Source organism: Aethalodelphis obliquidens, unplaced genomic scaffold (assembly GCF_003676395.1).
Source record: "Aethalodelphis obliquidens isolate GAN/ISIS:26980383/991018 unplaced genomic scaffold, ASM367639v1 scaffold13, whole genome shotgun sequence".
Lineage (NCBI taxonomy): Eukaryota > Metazoa > Chordata > Mammalia > Artiodactyla > Delphinidae > Aethalodelphis > Aethalodelphis obliquidens.
Window position 1 is genome coordinate 3075625 of NW_020837957.1, and position 18211 is coordinate 3093835.

Genomic DNA, 18211 nt, shown 5'->3' on the forward strand with positions numbered 1-18211 from the left:
CCAGCTTACCCTTGCCCCTCCCCATGTCCTCAAGTCCATTCTCTATGTCTGTGTCTTTATTCCTGTCCTGCCCCTAGGTTCTTCAGAACCTTTTTTTTTTTTTTTTGGATTCCATATATATGTGTCAGCATATGGTATTTGTTTTTCTCTTTCTGACTTACTTCACTCTGTATGACAGACTATAGGTCCATCCACCTCACTACAAATAACTCAATTTCTTTTCTTTTTATGGCTGAGTAATATTCCATTGTATGTATGTGCCACATCTTCTTTATCCATTCATCTGTCGATGGACACTTAGGTTGCTTCCATGTCCTGGCTATTGTAAATACTGCTGCAATGAACATTGTGGTACATGACTCTTTTTGAATTAAGGTTTTCTCAGGGTATATGCCCAGTAGTGGGATTGCTGGGTCATATGGTAGTTCTATTTTTAGTTTTTTAAGGAAACGCCATACTGTTCTCCATAGTGGCTGTATCAATTTACATTCCCACCAACAGTGCAAGAGGATTCCTTTTTCTCCACACTCTCTCCAGCATTTCTTGTTTGTAGATTTTTTTGATGATGGCCATTCTGACTGGTGTGAGGTGATACCTCATTGTGGTTTTGATTTGCATTTCTCTCATGATTAGTGATGCTGAGCATTCTCTCATGTGTTTTTTGGCAGTCTGTATATGTTCTTTGGAGAAATGTCTATTTAGGTGTTTTGTTTTTGTTTTTGTTTTTTGTGGTACGCGGGCCTCTCACTGTTGTGGCCTCTCCCGTTGTGGAGCACAGGCTCCGGAAGCACAGGCTCAGCGGCCATGGCTCACGGGCCCAGCCGCTCCGCGGCATGTGGGATCTTCCCGGACCGGGGCACGAACTCGTGTCCCCTGCATCGGCAGGCGGACTCTCAACCACTGTACCACCAGGGAAGCCCAGTTGCTTGGTTTTTTTGATACTGAGTTTCATGAGCTGCTTGTAAATTTTGGAGGTTAATCCTTTGTCCGTTGATTCATTTGCAAATATTTTCTCCCATTCTGAAGGTTGTCTTTTGTCTTGTTTATGGTTTCCTTTGCTGTGCAAAAGCTTTTAAGTTTCATTAGGTCCCATTTGTTTATTTTTGTTTTTATTTCCATTACACTAGGAGGTGGGCCAAAAAGGATCTTGCTGTGATTTATGTCATAGAGTGTTCTGCCTATGTTTTCCTCTAAGAGTTTTATAGTGTCTGGCCTTACATTTAGGTCTTTAATCCATTTTGAGTTTATTTTTGTGTGTGGTGTTAGGGAGTGTTCTAATTTTACATCTAGGCTCTCCAGTTTTCCCAGCACCACTGATTGAAGAAGCTCTCTTTTCTCTATTGTATATTCTTGCCTCCTTTATCAAAAATAGTGTGACCATGTGTGTGTGGGTTTATCTCTGGGCTTTCTCTCCTGTTCCAGGTAGTTATGAATTTAAGGTAGTTATCAATACATATGTTCCTACTACCATTTTCTTAATTGTTTTGAGTTTGTTATTGTAGGTTTTTTCCTTCTCTTGTGTTTCCCGTCTAGAGAAGTTCCTTTAGCATTTGTTGTAAAGCTGGTTTGGTTGTGCTGAATTCTCTTAGCTTTTGCTTGTCTGTAAAGGTTTTAATTTCTCTGCCAAATCTGAATGAGATTTTTGCTGGGTAGACTAATCTTGGTTGTAGGTTTTTCCCTTTCGTCACTTTAAATATGTCCTGCCATTCCCTTCTGGCTTGCAGAGTTTCTGCTGAAAGATCAGCTCTTAACCTTATGGGGATTCCCTTGTATATTATTTGTTGTTTTTCCCTTGCTGCTTTTAATATTTTTTCTTTGTATTTAATTTTTGATAGTTTGATTAAAGTGTGTCTTGCCCTATTTCTCCTTGGATTTATCCTGTATGGGACTCTCTGCGCTTCTTGGACTTGATTGACTATTTCCTTTCCCATATTAGGGAAGTTTTCAACTATCATCTCTTCAAATATTTTCTCAGTTCCTTTCTTTCTCTCTTCTTCTTCTGGGACTTCTATAATTCAAATGTTGGTGCATTTAATATTGTCCCAGAGATCTCTGAGACTGTCCTCAATTCTTTTCATTCTTTTTTCTTTATTCTGCTCTGCAGTAGTTATTTCCACTATTTTATCTTCCAGGTCACTTATCCGTTCTTTTGCCTCAGTTATTCTGCTATTGATTCCTTCTAGAGAATTTTATTTTCATTTATTGTGTTGTTCATCACTGTTTGTTTGCTCTTTAGTTCTTCTAGGTCCTTGTTAAATGTTTCTTGTATTTTCTGCATTCTGTTTCCAAGGTTTTGGATCATCTTTACTATCATTACTCTGGATTCTTTTTCAGGTAGACTGCCTATTTCCTCTTCATTTGTTAGGTCTAGTGTGTTTTTACCTTGCTCCTTCATCTGCTGTGTGTTTCTCTGTCTTCTCATTTTGCTTAACTTACTGTGTTTGGGGTCTCCTTTTTGCAGGCTGCAGGTTCGTAGTTCCTGTTGTTTTTGGTGTCTGCCCCCAGTGGCTAAGGTTGGTTCAGTGGGTTGTGTAGGTTTCCTGGTGGAGAGGACTGGTGCCTGTGTTCTGGTGGATGAGGCTGGATCTTGTCTTTCTGGTGGGCAGGTCCATGTCCAGTGGTGTATTTTGGGGTGTCTGTGACCGTATTATGATTTTCGGCAGCCTCTCTGCTAATGGGTGGGGTTGTGTTCCTGTTTTGGTAGTTGTTTGGCATAGGGTGTCCAGCACTGTAGCTTGCTGGTCATTGAGTGGAGCTGGGTCTTGGCGTTGAGATGGAGATCTCTGGGAGATTCTCGCCGTTTGATATTACTTGGAGCTGAGAGGTCTCTGGTGGACCGGTGTCCTGAACTCGGCTCTCCCACCTCAGAGGCACAGTCCTGATGCCTGGCTGGAGCATGAAGACCCTGTCATCCACACGGTTCAGAATAAAAAGGAGAAAAAAAGAAAGAAAGAAAGAAAAAATAAAATAAAGTTATTAAAATAAATTATATTTATCAAAAAAAATTAAAAAGTAATAAGAAAGAAAGAAGAGAGCAACCAAACCAGGAAACAAATCCACCAATGATAACAAGTGCTCACAGGCTTCCTGGTGGCGGCAGCAGCAGTCTTAGTGTCTCATGCCCGTCTCTGCGGTCCGCGCTGATAGCCGTGGCTCACGCCCATCTCTGGAGCTCCTTTAAGCAGAGCTCTGAATCCCCTCTCCTCGCGCACCAGGAAAGAAAAACGCAAGAAAAAGTCTCTTGTCTCTTCGGCAGCTCCAGACTTTTTCCGGACTCCCTCCCTGCTAGCTGTGGCGCACTAGCCCCTTCAGGCTGTGTTCACGCAGCTGACCCCAGTCCTCTCCCTGGGATCTGACTGAAGCCCGAGCCTCAGCTCCTACCCCCGCCCGTCCCAACGGGTGAGCAGACAAGCCTCTCGGGCTGGTGAGTGCTGGTCAGCACCGATCCTCCGTGCGGGAATCTCTCTGCTTTTCCCTCTGCACCCCTGTCGCTGCGCTCTCCTCCGTGGCTCCGAAGCTTCCCCCACCGGGGAGTTTCTTGCCTTTTGGGAAGTCTGAGGTCTTCTGCCAGTGTTCAGTGGGTGTTCTGTAGGAGTTGTTCCACATGTAGATGTATTTCTGATGTATTTGTGGGGAGGAAGGTGATCTCCACGTCTTACTCTTCCACCATCTTGAAGCCCTACCTTCATTTTTGATAAATGGTGAAAAAACTGATGCAATTTCTTTCCTTCTCCTCTCCACTTTTCTATTCAGGTTAGCCAATGGATCTATGTCTCAAACAGTAAGTCAGAAAAGTGATTCTAATGTCACAAGTATGAATTTCAATCCAGAAATTAGGGTACAACAATGATCGCATGTGATCTCAAGTCAAGTCAATTTGACTGGCCCCAAGATGCCCAGATACTTGGTTAAATATTATACTTGGTGTGCTCGTGAGGGTGTTTTTAGGTGAGATTAACAGTAGAGCCAGTAGACCCAGTAAGGAAGATTGCCCTGCCCAGTGTGGGTGAGCCTCATCCAATTCATTGGAGGCCTGAGAAGAACAAAAAGGGCTGAGTAAAGGAAAAATCACTCTCTCTGTCTTTGAGCTGGGACATTAGTCTTCTGCACTGAGCCTTGGACTTGGATTGAAACTCCATCAGTTTTCCTGATTCTTAGACTTTTGGCTCTTCCTGCATCTCTAGGTTGCCAGCTACACATTTTGGGACTTTCTAGCCTCTATATTTATGTGAGCCAATTCCTTATAATAAATCATATATATTTATATATGTATATTTATCCTATTGGTTCTGTTTCTTTGGAGAATCTAGATTAATACATCTAATTTTCTCATTTTCCTTATATTGCCTTAACTTCAACTCAGTGCTTCCCATCAAATTGGACTGATGGGAAATTCAACTCCAGTTTTCTTGGAGTTGAAACCTAGGGCAGCATATAGAGCCCAGACCTTAAGACAAGGAACAAGTTTTCTACCTCCCTGATCATTTATCCATCATGAGTCACTGCTGAGATACTCATCGCTTCTGATTACTTGATCTCTTTAGGGGCAGTCGTTTCTGCACGTTTGGGGCCACCATTGGTGCAAGATTATCTCTGGTGAAGCTTAAAACCATCAACTCCTTTCCTTTTGGGTGTTGCCACTTTCCTAGAGTTCTTTCAAGGAATAGGGCATGAGTCATTTCTGCTTATGGGATCCTCAAACATATATCCCTGAATTCAAATTGTTAAGATGTCCATTCTTTCCAAAATGATATATAGATTCAGTACAATCCCAATCAAAATCCCAGGAAGATTTTGGGGAGAAATTAATGTACTACCTGATTTCCAGACTTACTATAAAATTATACATTAGTTACAACAATGTGAAATTAGCGAGAGGACACACATATAGATCAATGAAACAGTATCAAGGGTTCAGAAATAAACCCACACATATATGGTCAAAGATCTTTGATTAAAAAAAATTCTAAGCTGAGGAGATACAACAGTGAACAGGACAATTTTTTTTTTTTTTTTTTGCCCTCATGGAGTTTACATTCAACTGGGCAAGACAAATAATTTATTTATTCAAAGTAAACAAATATTTGAGTAATTAAATTTGGCAGTGGTGAATGCTATGAAGAAGTAAATCAGGATAAAGACATAGAGAATGACTTTTAGGAAAGGCTACTGAAATAGCGTAGATAGAGATGATTATTGAGCAGAGGTGTGAATAATGAGAAGGAACAAACGTGGTGGAACTATTTTTATCATGCCATTCTTTTTTTTTTCTGTCTGTTTTGTTTAGTCATCCTTTCAATACATGTTTGTTGCGCTCCTACTATGTGCCAGATATTATTCTAGGTGTTGGAAATAGAGCAGTGAATAAAATATATTTTAAAAGCCTACACCCAGGCAGCTTACTTTTTTGTAGAGAAACAAGGAATAAACTACATAAATAAGTAAAAGGCATGGGATGTTAGTGGAAATGCTAAGGCAAAAGAAGAAAGGAAGGGGATAGAGAGAGTGAGTGTGCACATAGGTATGGGTGAGTGATGACGGTTTTCATTTAAGATGCAGTGGCTAGGAAAGGCTTACTTAGAAGATGATATTTGGAGGAAGTGAAGGAAGACTTATGCAGTTATGGGGGTGACAGTGGGGAAAGATGATCCAAGAAGAGGAACCAGCAGCTGCAAAGTCCTGAGGTGGAGCATGCCAGTTGGCTAGCAAGGAGCACTCAGGGGGAGAGTGGAAAGAGATAAGATACTCATCGCTTAGACAGATCCTATGGGGATCTGTCTAAGACTAGACAGTGTCTAGTCTTAGACAGACACTGGGACTAGACAGATCCTATGGGGTTTTTTGGTCATTGTTAGCATTTGACTTTTGCTTAGAGATGAGAAGCCACTAGAGGAATTTGAGCAGAAGTTAACATGTATGACTTAGCTCTTAATGGGATTGCTTTAATTGTGTTTTAATTAAAACTGTTTTTTAAAGAAAGAGAGGAATAAGCAATTTTGCTTTTCTAAATCTGAAAGAAGGTAAAAAGAGGTAAACAAACCATGGAAAGCATAAATCAATGCATTTTATTAGGAACGGGGGCTGAAGCAATGAGGGTGAATCACAGTCACAGAACCGGTTATGTCCAAAGTACTCAGGAAATGGTTTGGTCCCTAATTAATCACTCCATGTTGTTAAACTCAGTGGAGATAAATTTAGCCAGCAGTAGGTGGAATGAGATAGGTTCTCATGAAAACATGTTTTCAATAAATTTGGCAAAGAATACTGTGTAAAACCCAAATAACCGAAACCACGTCCTAATAATGTTGCCTTTGGTGGTCCACATCCCCAGCAGCGACCACTTGAGTTGTCTGTGCCTGAGGCAGGAAGACTGAGGATGTTAACATTTGTTTAGCAGAAGGGGCAGGGATACTGTGGTGGGTGAGGGTAGGAGATAGTCCTGAAATATACAAATGCTTTGGTGTTACCGCCCCCTGGTGGCGATTCTATTGACAAAAATTAACTTCCGTGTGATTTGGGCATATTTGCTGTCAGGGCTCACACTTGGTTAAATTCCAATTGTCAGTAAAAGAAAAGTGAATTCTTAGTATTAGTCCTTGGATTGCACTTATTTAATTCATTTAATGTGTAGACGGAAAGTTTCTGTTTTGACTGGCAGAACAATTTTTCTGAGGAGAAAATGGTTTTTTGTTTATTTAAACTCAGAGGAGCCATTTGAGTGTCAAGGGCTGGGACCCAGAACAGAGGAAGGGTCTTGCATAATGAAGCGAGAGAAAATTGGGCTTCGCGGAAGAAAGATGAGAGAGGTGTGGCTAAGGGGAGGGGAATACACCAGAGGAGAAGGAGGCCAGGGAAGAAGAGAGGAATCCTGGCTGGAAGGACTGGGACTTGAGGCTAACACAGTGCCAGTGAGACATTCCTTTGAAGATGACAGCTCAAGGATTTTGAGGACAAAGATATCTAATAACATTTCAGTCGTTTGCCCAGCAGAGGTGAAACCCTCTGGCTTCCCCACTGCCTCTCCCTCCCTTGGCCAGACTCTCACTCAAACCTATGATACACGCTGGCACGTTGACTCTGGTGTTCTGGTACATCTAGGGAGTGGGGGATTGAAGAAGAGGAGAATGACTGCCCGTTGAGGTTAATGTGGGCTGAGAGAGAGAGAGAGAGAGAGAGAGACAGAGAGAGAGCTGTTGTGAGTCACGGGGTGAAGATAAAGAATTCAGAGTAAAATGGACAGTGAGGCCAGTGGAAGAAACTCTGCTCTATGTGGTTGTGAAATAGAATTCATATTTTATGGCAAGACAAGAAAATTTTAAACATAAAAAATTTTCTCTGCCCTCTGGCCTCCGCTCTCCTGCCTATTGCGCATTGTGTACCTGCATTATGCATCGACCAGACCTCCCCATCGTCAGAAATACCTGCTCAGCCATAAAGGGCAATATTGTTCTAGCATCAATAAGACAATTCCTTAAAGATAACATTCCTTCTTGATAAGGGGTCACAAGGAGCTTAATCTGGATTATGTAAACTGTCAATAATATGTCGTCCAATGTACAGCCCTCTGTCTCAAAAACCTTATGTAACTGTGTCTTGACTTCTAACAGGCACAACAGTTTTCAGAGATTTCTGAGATGCTTTTCCCGGGGTGTAATCCTCCAATGTGACTCGAATAAATTTTTCCATTTCTATCTTAGATTGACTGATTAATTTTTTGTTGATGTGGTTGAGGCTCAAGCTAGTTTTGTTCTGTAACTATAAGGTGAAAACATAATTCCCCAAATAATGGGGGACTTGGGAACACAGAGGTAGTTATCCTTTGGTTATATGGGTGTGTGCTACCTTCAAGGGTTTGGGACTCTGACTTGAAAGAAATTATGTGAAAAATACGGCTTCAAAATTTAATGACATTCTTAGCAGCACTATTTATAAGAGCTCAAACTTGGAAATAATCCCACTATTCATCGACAGTAGAATTGATAAGTAAATTGCAGAATTTTTATATGATAGAATGCTACACAGCAATAAGAATAAATGCTCCATAACCACAACAAAGATCTGAATGAATCTCACAAATATAATGTGGAGTGAAAAAAACCAGATACAAATGGGTGCGTATCAAATTAAAGACAGCACAAAAACAGGCAAAACTAACACATACTGTTGTCAAACAGTTCAGTTCTGGCAACATGGCTGCTTATGTTACCACTTGCTCACTGTCGGAGTAGAGATGTAAGTGGTAGAAAGACCAAAAAGGAATAAACAAGTCATTATTTGCAGTCTATGTCATTATTTACTTAGAAAATCCAAGCGAATCTATAAATTATTAGAAAAAAACCATATTTATCAAGCTTACTGGATGCAATATCAATATGAAAACAACTACTTTCCTATATACCAGTAACAACTAATTAGAAATACAATTTTCCAAATTTTTCAATTTTCAATAGAATCTATATATATGTGTGTATATATAGAGAGAGAGACTATACCTAGGAAAATAAATCTTACAAAAATGTATAATACATACTTGGGGAAAAATTTCAAAGTTTCATTGCTGGACATATAATCTCTAAATGAATAAAAAGATATACTATGCTTGAGTATTAGGGATAGAATAGGAAGTTTTCAATGAATATTGAATAAATGATTGAATGGGTTAATTAATGTGGGAAAGGGCTGCATCTCAGTCTTTTGTTTTGGTATCCTTTCTTCATTTAGCACCTAGTAGTCCCTACTAGTAGGGACTCAAAAATATTGAAGGAAGAAAACAAAGGAAGGAGGGGAGAGGAGGAAAGGATGAACCACTTTAAGTGAGAGGTGTGGCATTGGGTGAAAAAATTATTAAACATTTTAAATCCTTGTATTCCATTATAGTTTTCACTTTTGCTACCACCCACTTGCTTCATTGTTGTAATACTGTATTTGTTTAGTCCTTTATGGCTTACAAAGCTGTTGCATTTCCATGCTTTCATGTAGTGCATATAACACTGTGAAAAAGCAGCAACATCCTTGGAAAACCTCTGGGCTCTCCAGCCTTAGATAAGAAATAACCTAGCTATTACTTGGACCCAAGTTTTCTAACTTCAAGGGTAGTGATTTTGCACTCTACAAATACCAACCTATATGGACAGCAAGCTAGGTTATAGATTGCCATCCTAACTGGGACACTTTTGATAGTGGAAATAGGTACCATTCATTATGCTTGGAAACAGGTGTACACTGAGACTGTCTGAGGTATATCTGAGATACAGTAACTCTAACTATGGACAAAAACTAAGTATAAATTAACCCTCTTTATAGGCAGCACAGGTCAGAAGCCCTTTATCAAGCTACAGAGATTCTAAATGCTGCCCCTGGCTATGTTTACTGCGTTTTTGAGCAAAGCCAATAATAAATAATTTAATAAAGGTTAACTAAGAATTGAAATTTGCTTTTTTGTAGAAGAAATGCCACTTGCTTAGAGAGGTTTATATGCTGCATGTAGGGCCAAGTTACTGCTGAGTATCGTTCTTTCCGTTGTCCTCCTAACCCCGAATGGCATTAAAAAAGGAATTAAAAAGAAGAATTTTATCTTCTTTCTTGAAGACTTTTATAATGTGAAGAGAATGAGTAGATGTGTGGGTAAACTCATTACCAGGAACAGTCAATACTTGTTTTCCTGTGGTGCTTTTAGTGATTACATTAACCTAATAGAGAATTTTCTTTAACTGCAAATTTTTCACTATATTAGCAATTTTAAGGTTAGTGGACTCTAACCTGTAAAGACGTTGAACTTATTTTTTAAAAAACATGTTCCGTTTCTACGAACAAACAAGAAAATGTCAACTTAAAATAGAAGACTAAATCAACTGCTTAATGACATGTTTTATATCAACCTCCTAACTCTAACAAGTGAAACTCAACTGTAAGTACATAAACTGTAAGTACATAAGTACAAACTGTAAGTACATAAAATATCCAACATGAAGACTTAATACAAAAACGTTAATATTATGAAGCCGATTCTCTTCAACATTTCAATGCTTAATTTTAAAATCTGAGGATAAAGTTGTTTTCCAACTAAGAAAAAATGTATGTTATCTCAAGTAATTTGGGGAGATAATATTTAGCCAAATGAGATTGTGTAATGACCAGAGACGTTAGCTGAGCTGCTGGCTGTATTCTTGTCTGAGACACCACTGAGTCTCTTTACTTGGTTAAATACTTAAGAGGGCATTTTCTGTATTGAATAGTGTGTGTTTAATTTTGTAATAGCTGCCATTTTGTTTTCCCAAGTGGCTGTACCATTTTGCATCCTCATCAGCAATGTATGTTATGAGTCCCAGTTCTGCATCCTCACCAGTACAATGAATTGTCAGTAAATAAAAATATATACAGTGGATGATAGGCAACCAACCAAATCTTGGCAACAACCAAATCTTGTTTTCTGATGCTATTCTCCAAGAAAAAGAATTAGGTCTTCTAGGACAAATGGTCAATTTTAGCATCAAGGAAGGAAATAAAAGATAAGCCTGCTATACCTGAAGATGTGCCTGAAGTACCAGAAAGTAAGGAAGTGCTCAAAAAAAGAAAAATCCCACAGTAATGGGGATGTGTTAAAGTGAAGCAGGAGCTAAGGGAAAGAGTTCCCAATGATGAATTTTTTTTTTTTTTTTTTTTTTTTGCGGTACGCGGGCCTCTCACTGTTGTGGCCTCTCCCTTTGCGGGAGGCACAGGCTCAGCGGCCATGGCTCATGGGCCTAGTCGCTCCGCGGCATGTGGGATCTTCCCGAACCGGGGCACGAACCCGTGTGCCCTGCATCGGCAGGCAGACTCTCAACCACTGCGCCACCAGGGAAGCCCCCCAATGACAAATTTTGAGTGATAAAATAAAGTAGCATTGGACTATAATCCAAAGGATAAAATAAATATCCTTGGGTCCATACGGATATAAATGATTGAATAGACAAACAAACAAACAAAGAAAGGGAGAATAGACAAATCTCCCATACAGAATTCCAAATTATTTATGTAAGTCCTCTGTCTTCAAGGAAGCGGAGCGTAACTCCCCACTCCTGATGCATGGGCTGTACATAGTGACTTTCTTCCAAAAAGTACAGTGTGGAAAGGGGAAAAAAGAGAAATTTCACAGTGCCGAAATCTGACAAATACAGCCTCGGCCTAGTGATCGAGGTTTATATTCATCAATAGTTTATATTCTGGATATGACATGACGATAATGGCATTTTATATCGGTGGTCTTCCTTACTGAAACCCACAACCTCAGTCTAATCATGATGAAAAATCTCAGTCACCTCCTAAGTCAGGGCCATTCTATAATGTACCTGACCAGTATTCCCAAATCTGTCAAAGTCATCGAAAACAAGGAAAGTCTGAGAAATTCTCAGAGCCAAGAGGAGATTAAGAAGACATGATGACTAAATGTCATGTGGATAGAATCTTGAGAACAGAAAAAGGGCATTAGGTTAAAAACTAGGGAAATCTGCATCAAGTATGGACTTCAGCTAATAATTATGTATTAATTTTTGTTTACAGTTGTCACAAACAAACCATACTAATGTAAGATGTTAGTAACAGAGAAAACTTGGTCTGGGGTAGTATAAGGAAACAACCTGTATTATGGTAGCAAATTTTCTTTGAATCTAAAACTATTCTAAAATAGAAAACTTACTATAATAATGGATGGCAGAGGAGGATGAATAGTTTTGTCTCACAACCTTGGAAAAAAGAGAGTTGGAACACAATTCACAGCAGACTAGGACATCTATTCCTCTCTGGTGTGGGAGGGAGGAGATGATATTTGTTGGGAGAAGGACTGAACAAAATTAGGGTGTCCAGCTTGTTTTGCTTTGCTGTCTCGTGGCTCTTCCTGGGAAAGGCTATAGCTCTATAGAACCATGTGTTCTGGAGGATAAAATTTGACAATTCCTTGGTGCAAGGGGTGGTGATGTACAAACTCAAATACCCACAGCATCCAGTCAGGTGGAATAAATGAGTAAAGCAAGTTGGTTATAAGAAATGTGGGAGCACTGAGAACTGTAGCAAATAAAAGAGACGAGCCTCAAATGAAAGGACAGCTCCTACTCAGTCAGTGCTGGCTGATTTTTGCTATTCAGGAAGGTAAACTCAGATGCATATTTCCTGATATTTCGAAAGAAGCTGGAAATCCAGCTTTAAAAAAAATAATGTGGAATGGTCTACTTTTCAAGCATTGGCAACTAATTCAGAAAGTTTTTGTTAAATGTCATGCATACTCAAACTGTGCCAAAGGAAATACTTCTGTAAACATGGTCATCACACTGCCAGTTTGCAACTACTCTCTATAAAACTGGGCTCTGCTGAGCCAGGTGGGCCAACCTGGGGGAGCCAGAGCTTTGTCTGTGTACAAAGCGTGGAGTTAGTCTGGGTCCTGGGCTATGAGAAGATCAATCTGTGGGAATCAATGCCTAATCTTCTTGAAAGTTTTGGACAATATAGAGAACAGCTGGAAGGCATTGATGGCAAGTAGCATGAGCTGACGTCAAGAGTTACAGCATCATAGGGTGTGTTTAGGGGATTGGATGATTGGAGAAGATTCATCAAAAGAAGATACTGGGCTAGAAAGTTAGGTTGGAGCTAGATTATGCTGGGTCTGGGCATTTGGACTTTAAGCTGTTGGCAACCAATGACTATCTCTAGGTCGTCTCGAAAAAGCACAGGGCAGAAATCAGGCGCTATACTGGGAAATTTGACATTAGCATCTGGAATTTCTAGACAGAAAGAGAAAGACAGAGTAAATTAATATACTGAGTCCAGTTAGAGTAATTGGGTTCAGGTGAGAGTGCCCATTAATAACAATTAGCCAACGTGTGTGTGTGTGTGTGTGTGTGTATCCTTCTGTAGTTACTTGATACATACATAACCTTTCTAACTGGGTTAGGCTGGCCTATGTGGGTCCAGTCAGATCAGCTTCCGTGGGCACTCCAGCTTTATAACGATAAGCAAACCATAAATTCATTCTCGTTCTCACTCCTCTCTTTGTGCCTCTTGAACCCCTTCAAGGATTATTGCACTGACCCAGAGCTGCCAAAAAGGGAGAAACCCATGCCTCACCTGTGCACACAGCACACAGCAGTGATATTTGATGTGAGATTAGGGCAGAGTCAGCCAGGGAGCCTTCTTAAGTACATCATACAGCCAACAAAATGAAAAAAGTTTATCTGGGGGGGAAACGTTTCCCTCTCCGCCTGGCTGTCCCTTCTCACCCTCCCTCAGGCATCTCTTCCCCTAAATTCTAGTCCACAATTTTTATTTGAAACTCTTCAAATTCTACAGGGCCATTAGATAAGCACATTCCTCCCTAAACAATAAGATTATATTTCAAATTCTTATTGTTCTAATGCTGGCCTTTTACTCACCCACAAGAGGCTGAAATAACTATCCTTACCTCACCACCATCATCGAGGAGATCAAATATCATTTCTAGGATTTATGATAAGCTCCTTCCATTGTGATGAAAGCACAAAACCAGAGGCCAGGAAACTGGCAGCTACATATTTTAAGTAGAATTTTAATGGTGGACCTTTCTAACAATGAATTAAAGTAGGTGTTTTGTTACTGCCACTCATTGGTTCTAGTTCTGTCCAGTGAAACAAATCAGAGCAGCTCTAATTTCATTTCCCTCCTATGAAAGAACATGAATTAATAACAGCAACTATTAGCAATCTTCATAAAGCTCTGAAGAAATAGTGTAAATCCTTAGTGGGGCTCTGCCTAATCCCTTGCTTCCTTACCAAACAAGCAAACAGAGAAAAATTTCTGATTTTATAGTACAGATGAACCGGTCTGCAGGGCAGAAGTTGAGACACAGATGTAGACAACAAACGTATGGGGGGAAAACCACGGTGGGGTGGGGATGGTGGTGTGCTGAATTGAGCAATTGGGATTGACATGTATACACTGATGTGTATAAAATTGATGACTAATAAGAACCTGTAGTATAAAACAAACAAACAAACAAAAAACAATTAATACTAAACTTTCTTTGGGTTATTTGTATGGAAATATGTTAATATAAATGTTACAGACGTTACATGAAATTTCTAAAAATCTTATATGTTCTGGTATAATGTTGTAAGTCATAATTCTAGTTATTACTTTAAAATGTATATCTCAGAAATAAGTAAATTTCCTTGTCAATTGCATTATTATGAACTTTCATCAAATCTTTAACCGTGGTCCTTTTTAAGTCTTTTGTCATTTACAGACAGTTCTGGGTGTACTCTGATGCTTTTGCAAAAATGTTCCTATAAAAGGGTTTCATCTTCAAGGAATTCATGGAAAAGACTCTGACGAGTACAGGTTTCTGGTAACTGACTATACTGCTGAACTGAATGGATAAGCGTTTTCAGAACTCTAATGGAAAACTGATGAATTCATAAAAGTGCTAACAAAAGATCAAGATGAAAAAAAAATTAATTACATGGGACTGAGAGAACTGATGAGGATGATTATAATTTTTGTGACTTTCTGTTTGAATAATAATAAAAAAAAATCCCACAAGGACTCAGAGGCAAAAAATATACAAATCAATTTTCACTGCAAAGTAAAGGAGCTGTTACAGTGAAGGATTCCTGGACTGAATGTCAATATTATGACATAGTTTGAGTGTGTTTTGTGTTTGGTAATTGCAATCATTGTTGCTTTTGTTGTGGTCATCCATTTACAATGCTTTTTGGTGTCAGTTTATTTATCTCTTGTAAAAATAAAATACAGTGTGTGTGTGTGAAAAAATTTTTTTCTGATTTTAGTCATGATGATTTACCACTGATAACCCAAAGTTGCTTATGACTTTGCCATTAAGATTTATAATGAAAACTCTTTTATGTATACGTAATAGGAATTAAACTTCATGTGAAACCTTAAGTGATGAACATTCTTGATATTGAAATGAGTGTTTTCTATATCCAAGCAATAGCATGAGGGAGGGTCCTACCTTTATTTCAAAAATGTCCAAAATATTTTGTAATAATTAAATAATTGTGGGGTTTTTTTTGTTTTGTTTTAACACAAAGTCTTTTATTACAGAAAGTAAAGAGAAATTTATTTTCAATTTATAGATAACTTTTTGTTGAGGAAAAATACAATAGAGTGGCAATAAAAGATTTTCAAACATAAAATGTATTACATTAAAAAAAACTGTGTGGGAAGAATCACCTTTCCTGATGTTAATGCTTACTATACAGCTTTATTAATCAAAATAGTGTGGTGCTGACAGAGAGGTAGACAAGGATTGATGGAATAGCATAGGATACCTAGAAATAAGAAACACTTATCAAGGACTATTTGAAGTCAACTATGATGACTAAAGTGGATAATTGAGACATCTGATAATCATCTGGAAGCAGTAAACAGGGTACAAGTAATAATCAAGACAGTCTTTTTTCATGAGGTTTAAAAACAGCTCCTGAAGACAAGTCACATAGAGGAACTCCAAAGGTGTTCTTTGTAAGTGGTGGTAAAGAAAGACAATACTTGTGATGAATGGTAATCAAGTAATGTTGGATTAAAGAGCTACCTATTTTATAATCAAACTTCCCCTGCTGATATAAAGGTTTCTATTTATTTATTGTTTTTGTAGCATTATTTTTTTGAGGTATAGTTAATTTACAATGTTACATAAGTTTCAGTTGTTCAACATAATGATTCACAATTTTTAAAGATTATACTCAATTTATAGTTATTATCAACTATTGGCTGTATTCCCAGGGCTGTACAAAATGTCCTTGTAGTTTTTTTATTGGGTTGGCCAAAAAGTTCGTTCGGGGTTTTCCATAAGATGTTATATACATAGTAGTTTGTACCTCTTAATCCCCTACCCTTATCTTGCCCCTCCCCGCTTCCCTCTCCCCACTGGTAGCCACTAGTTTGTTTTCTATATCTGAGAGTCTGTTTCTTTTTTTGTAATATTAACTAGATTCCACATATAAGTGATAATATACAGTATTTGTCTTTCTCTCTCTGACTCTTTTTGCTTAGCATAATACCACGCAAGCCCATTCATGTTGTTGCAAATGGCAAAATTTCATTCCTTTTTATGTCTGAGTAGCATTCCACTGTAAATATATGTACCACATCTTCTTTGTCCATTCATCTGTTTACGGACACTCAGGTTGCTTCCATATCCTGGCTATTGTAAATAATGCTGCTATGAACATTGGGGTACATGTATCTTTTCGAATGAGTGTTTTTGGTTTTCTTCAGATACATACCCAGGAGTGGAATTTCTGGATCATTTATTGTTTTGATTACACTTTAATTTGCTTCTGTGCAAGGAGAACCATACTTATGTTAGGATCCACTCATTTACTCAATGATTGCTTATTGAGCAACTTCTCTGTGCCAGGCACTAAGAGTAAGATGAAGAATACTGTGGACTTTGTCCCTGACCTCAAGAATCTATAGTAAGGACTTCCCTGGTGGCGCAGTGGTTAAGAATACACCTGCCAATGCAGGGGACACGGCTTCGAGCCCTGGTCCAGGAAGATCCCGCATGCCGTGGAGGAACTAAGCCTGTGCACCACAACCACTGAGCCTCGTACCACAACTACTGAAGCCCGCACACCTAGAGCCCATGCTCCGCAACAAGAGAAGCAACTGCAATGAGAAACCCGCGCACCTCAACCCAGAGTAGCCCCTGCTCGCTGCAACTGTAGAAATCCTGTGCACAGCAACGAAGACCCAATGCCTCCAAAAATAAATAAATTTAAAAAAAATTAATTAAAAAGAAAAAAGAATCTATAGTAAGAGTGGGGTTATGAGGTCAGGGTACGGAAAAACCAAAAAGCAAATCTTTGAGGCAACTGGAAACCACTGCTATTGGTTAAATACGCCCATACTTTGAGTTAAATTTTCACTTTCCCCCAAAACATTATCTTGACAACAATATAGTCCCAGAAAGTATTAGGGAAAGCAGTAATGAAACTGTGGCAGATCTTGTACCTTTGTAATGTTTGCCTTACTTGTGACCTTTGTGCATAAATGCTTCTGCCCACATGGCCAGTCAAAAAATAATCTGGTTGAACTGTTTTTCTGAAAGACCTTTGTCCGAATCTTTGATGGACAAACAGAGAATCATGTTTTCAAGAAGGAACTACTTACAAATACATGTTGAATGAATTGAGTGCATTCTAACTTTTCATGACATTAATTCAAAAAAAGTAACTCAATGTTAAGTTTCTAATAGGGTAAGTCTCCTCTAAAAGTTAAAAGTTCAACTCAGCCCCTCACTACTGCTTTTTGTTTGCTCAACTTTGGTCCACATGTCTTACTTTATTCTTTAATACATAACTACAAATGTTGAGGAGATAGAGAAGAAAAATGGAAGAGTGCTAAGAAAGCATGGAACACAGAGACCTAATGCAGGGTAGAGAGGGAAGGCTCTATGAGGAAGTAGTATCTTGAAGCAGAGACCTGAAGGATGAGTAAAAAATGGTCTGGTGAAAAAGACTGAGGGGAAGAGATTTCCAGGCAGGACAAGCAGCATGGGACAGAGTATGTTTTGACTTTAATAAATTTCATATTGTGAAAAATCCAAAGTGCAAAATAGAAATTCAGCATCCCGTGACATGAGAAAATCTCATAACTTTGCTTTAGACTGGCCAGAAATGTGTCAGGCAGAAAACTTCAAAGAGGTAGATTTCATCTCTCTGGCTGGTAAACAAAATGCTAGGAACACTTCCCCAGCACTTGAGGTCAGTTTGTAATTACTCTTTTTCATCATCCCAGATGAATTCCCAGACTTCAGTAACCTAGTAAAACTTTTCTTCTGCCTTTGTAAATAGAGACACCACTACGAAATCTGGCTCAAAAGATAAAGCAAAGGGCAACTCAGGTCTTCAAAACATCATGTAAATATGAGTTACTCCCAAACAGTCATTAAAAACAAAAAGAATAAAATCAATTCACCAATGGCATGCTAGTGTGAGGTAGTAAAATGAAGCAACTCAGACCAGATGCTATAATTCACAAACAGGGCTGTCATCTGGGAGAAGGGTGAAGGGTGCAGTAGCCAAAGAAATATTAGCAAGCAGTCATGCTGTCTGTCCTTTCTTTTTCCATTTTTGCCCTATTCAACTAACTTTATCCATCTGGGTTATTTAGCTGTGGCTATAAATTATACATATGTATATATATATATATATATATATATATATATATATATATATAT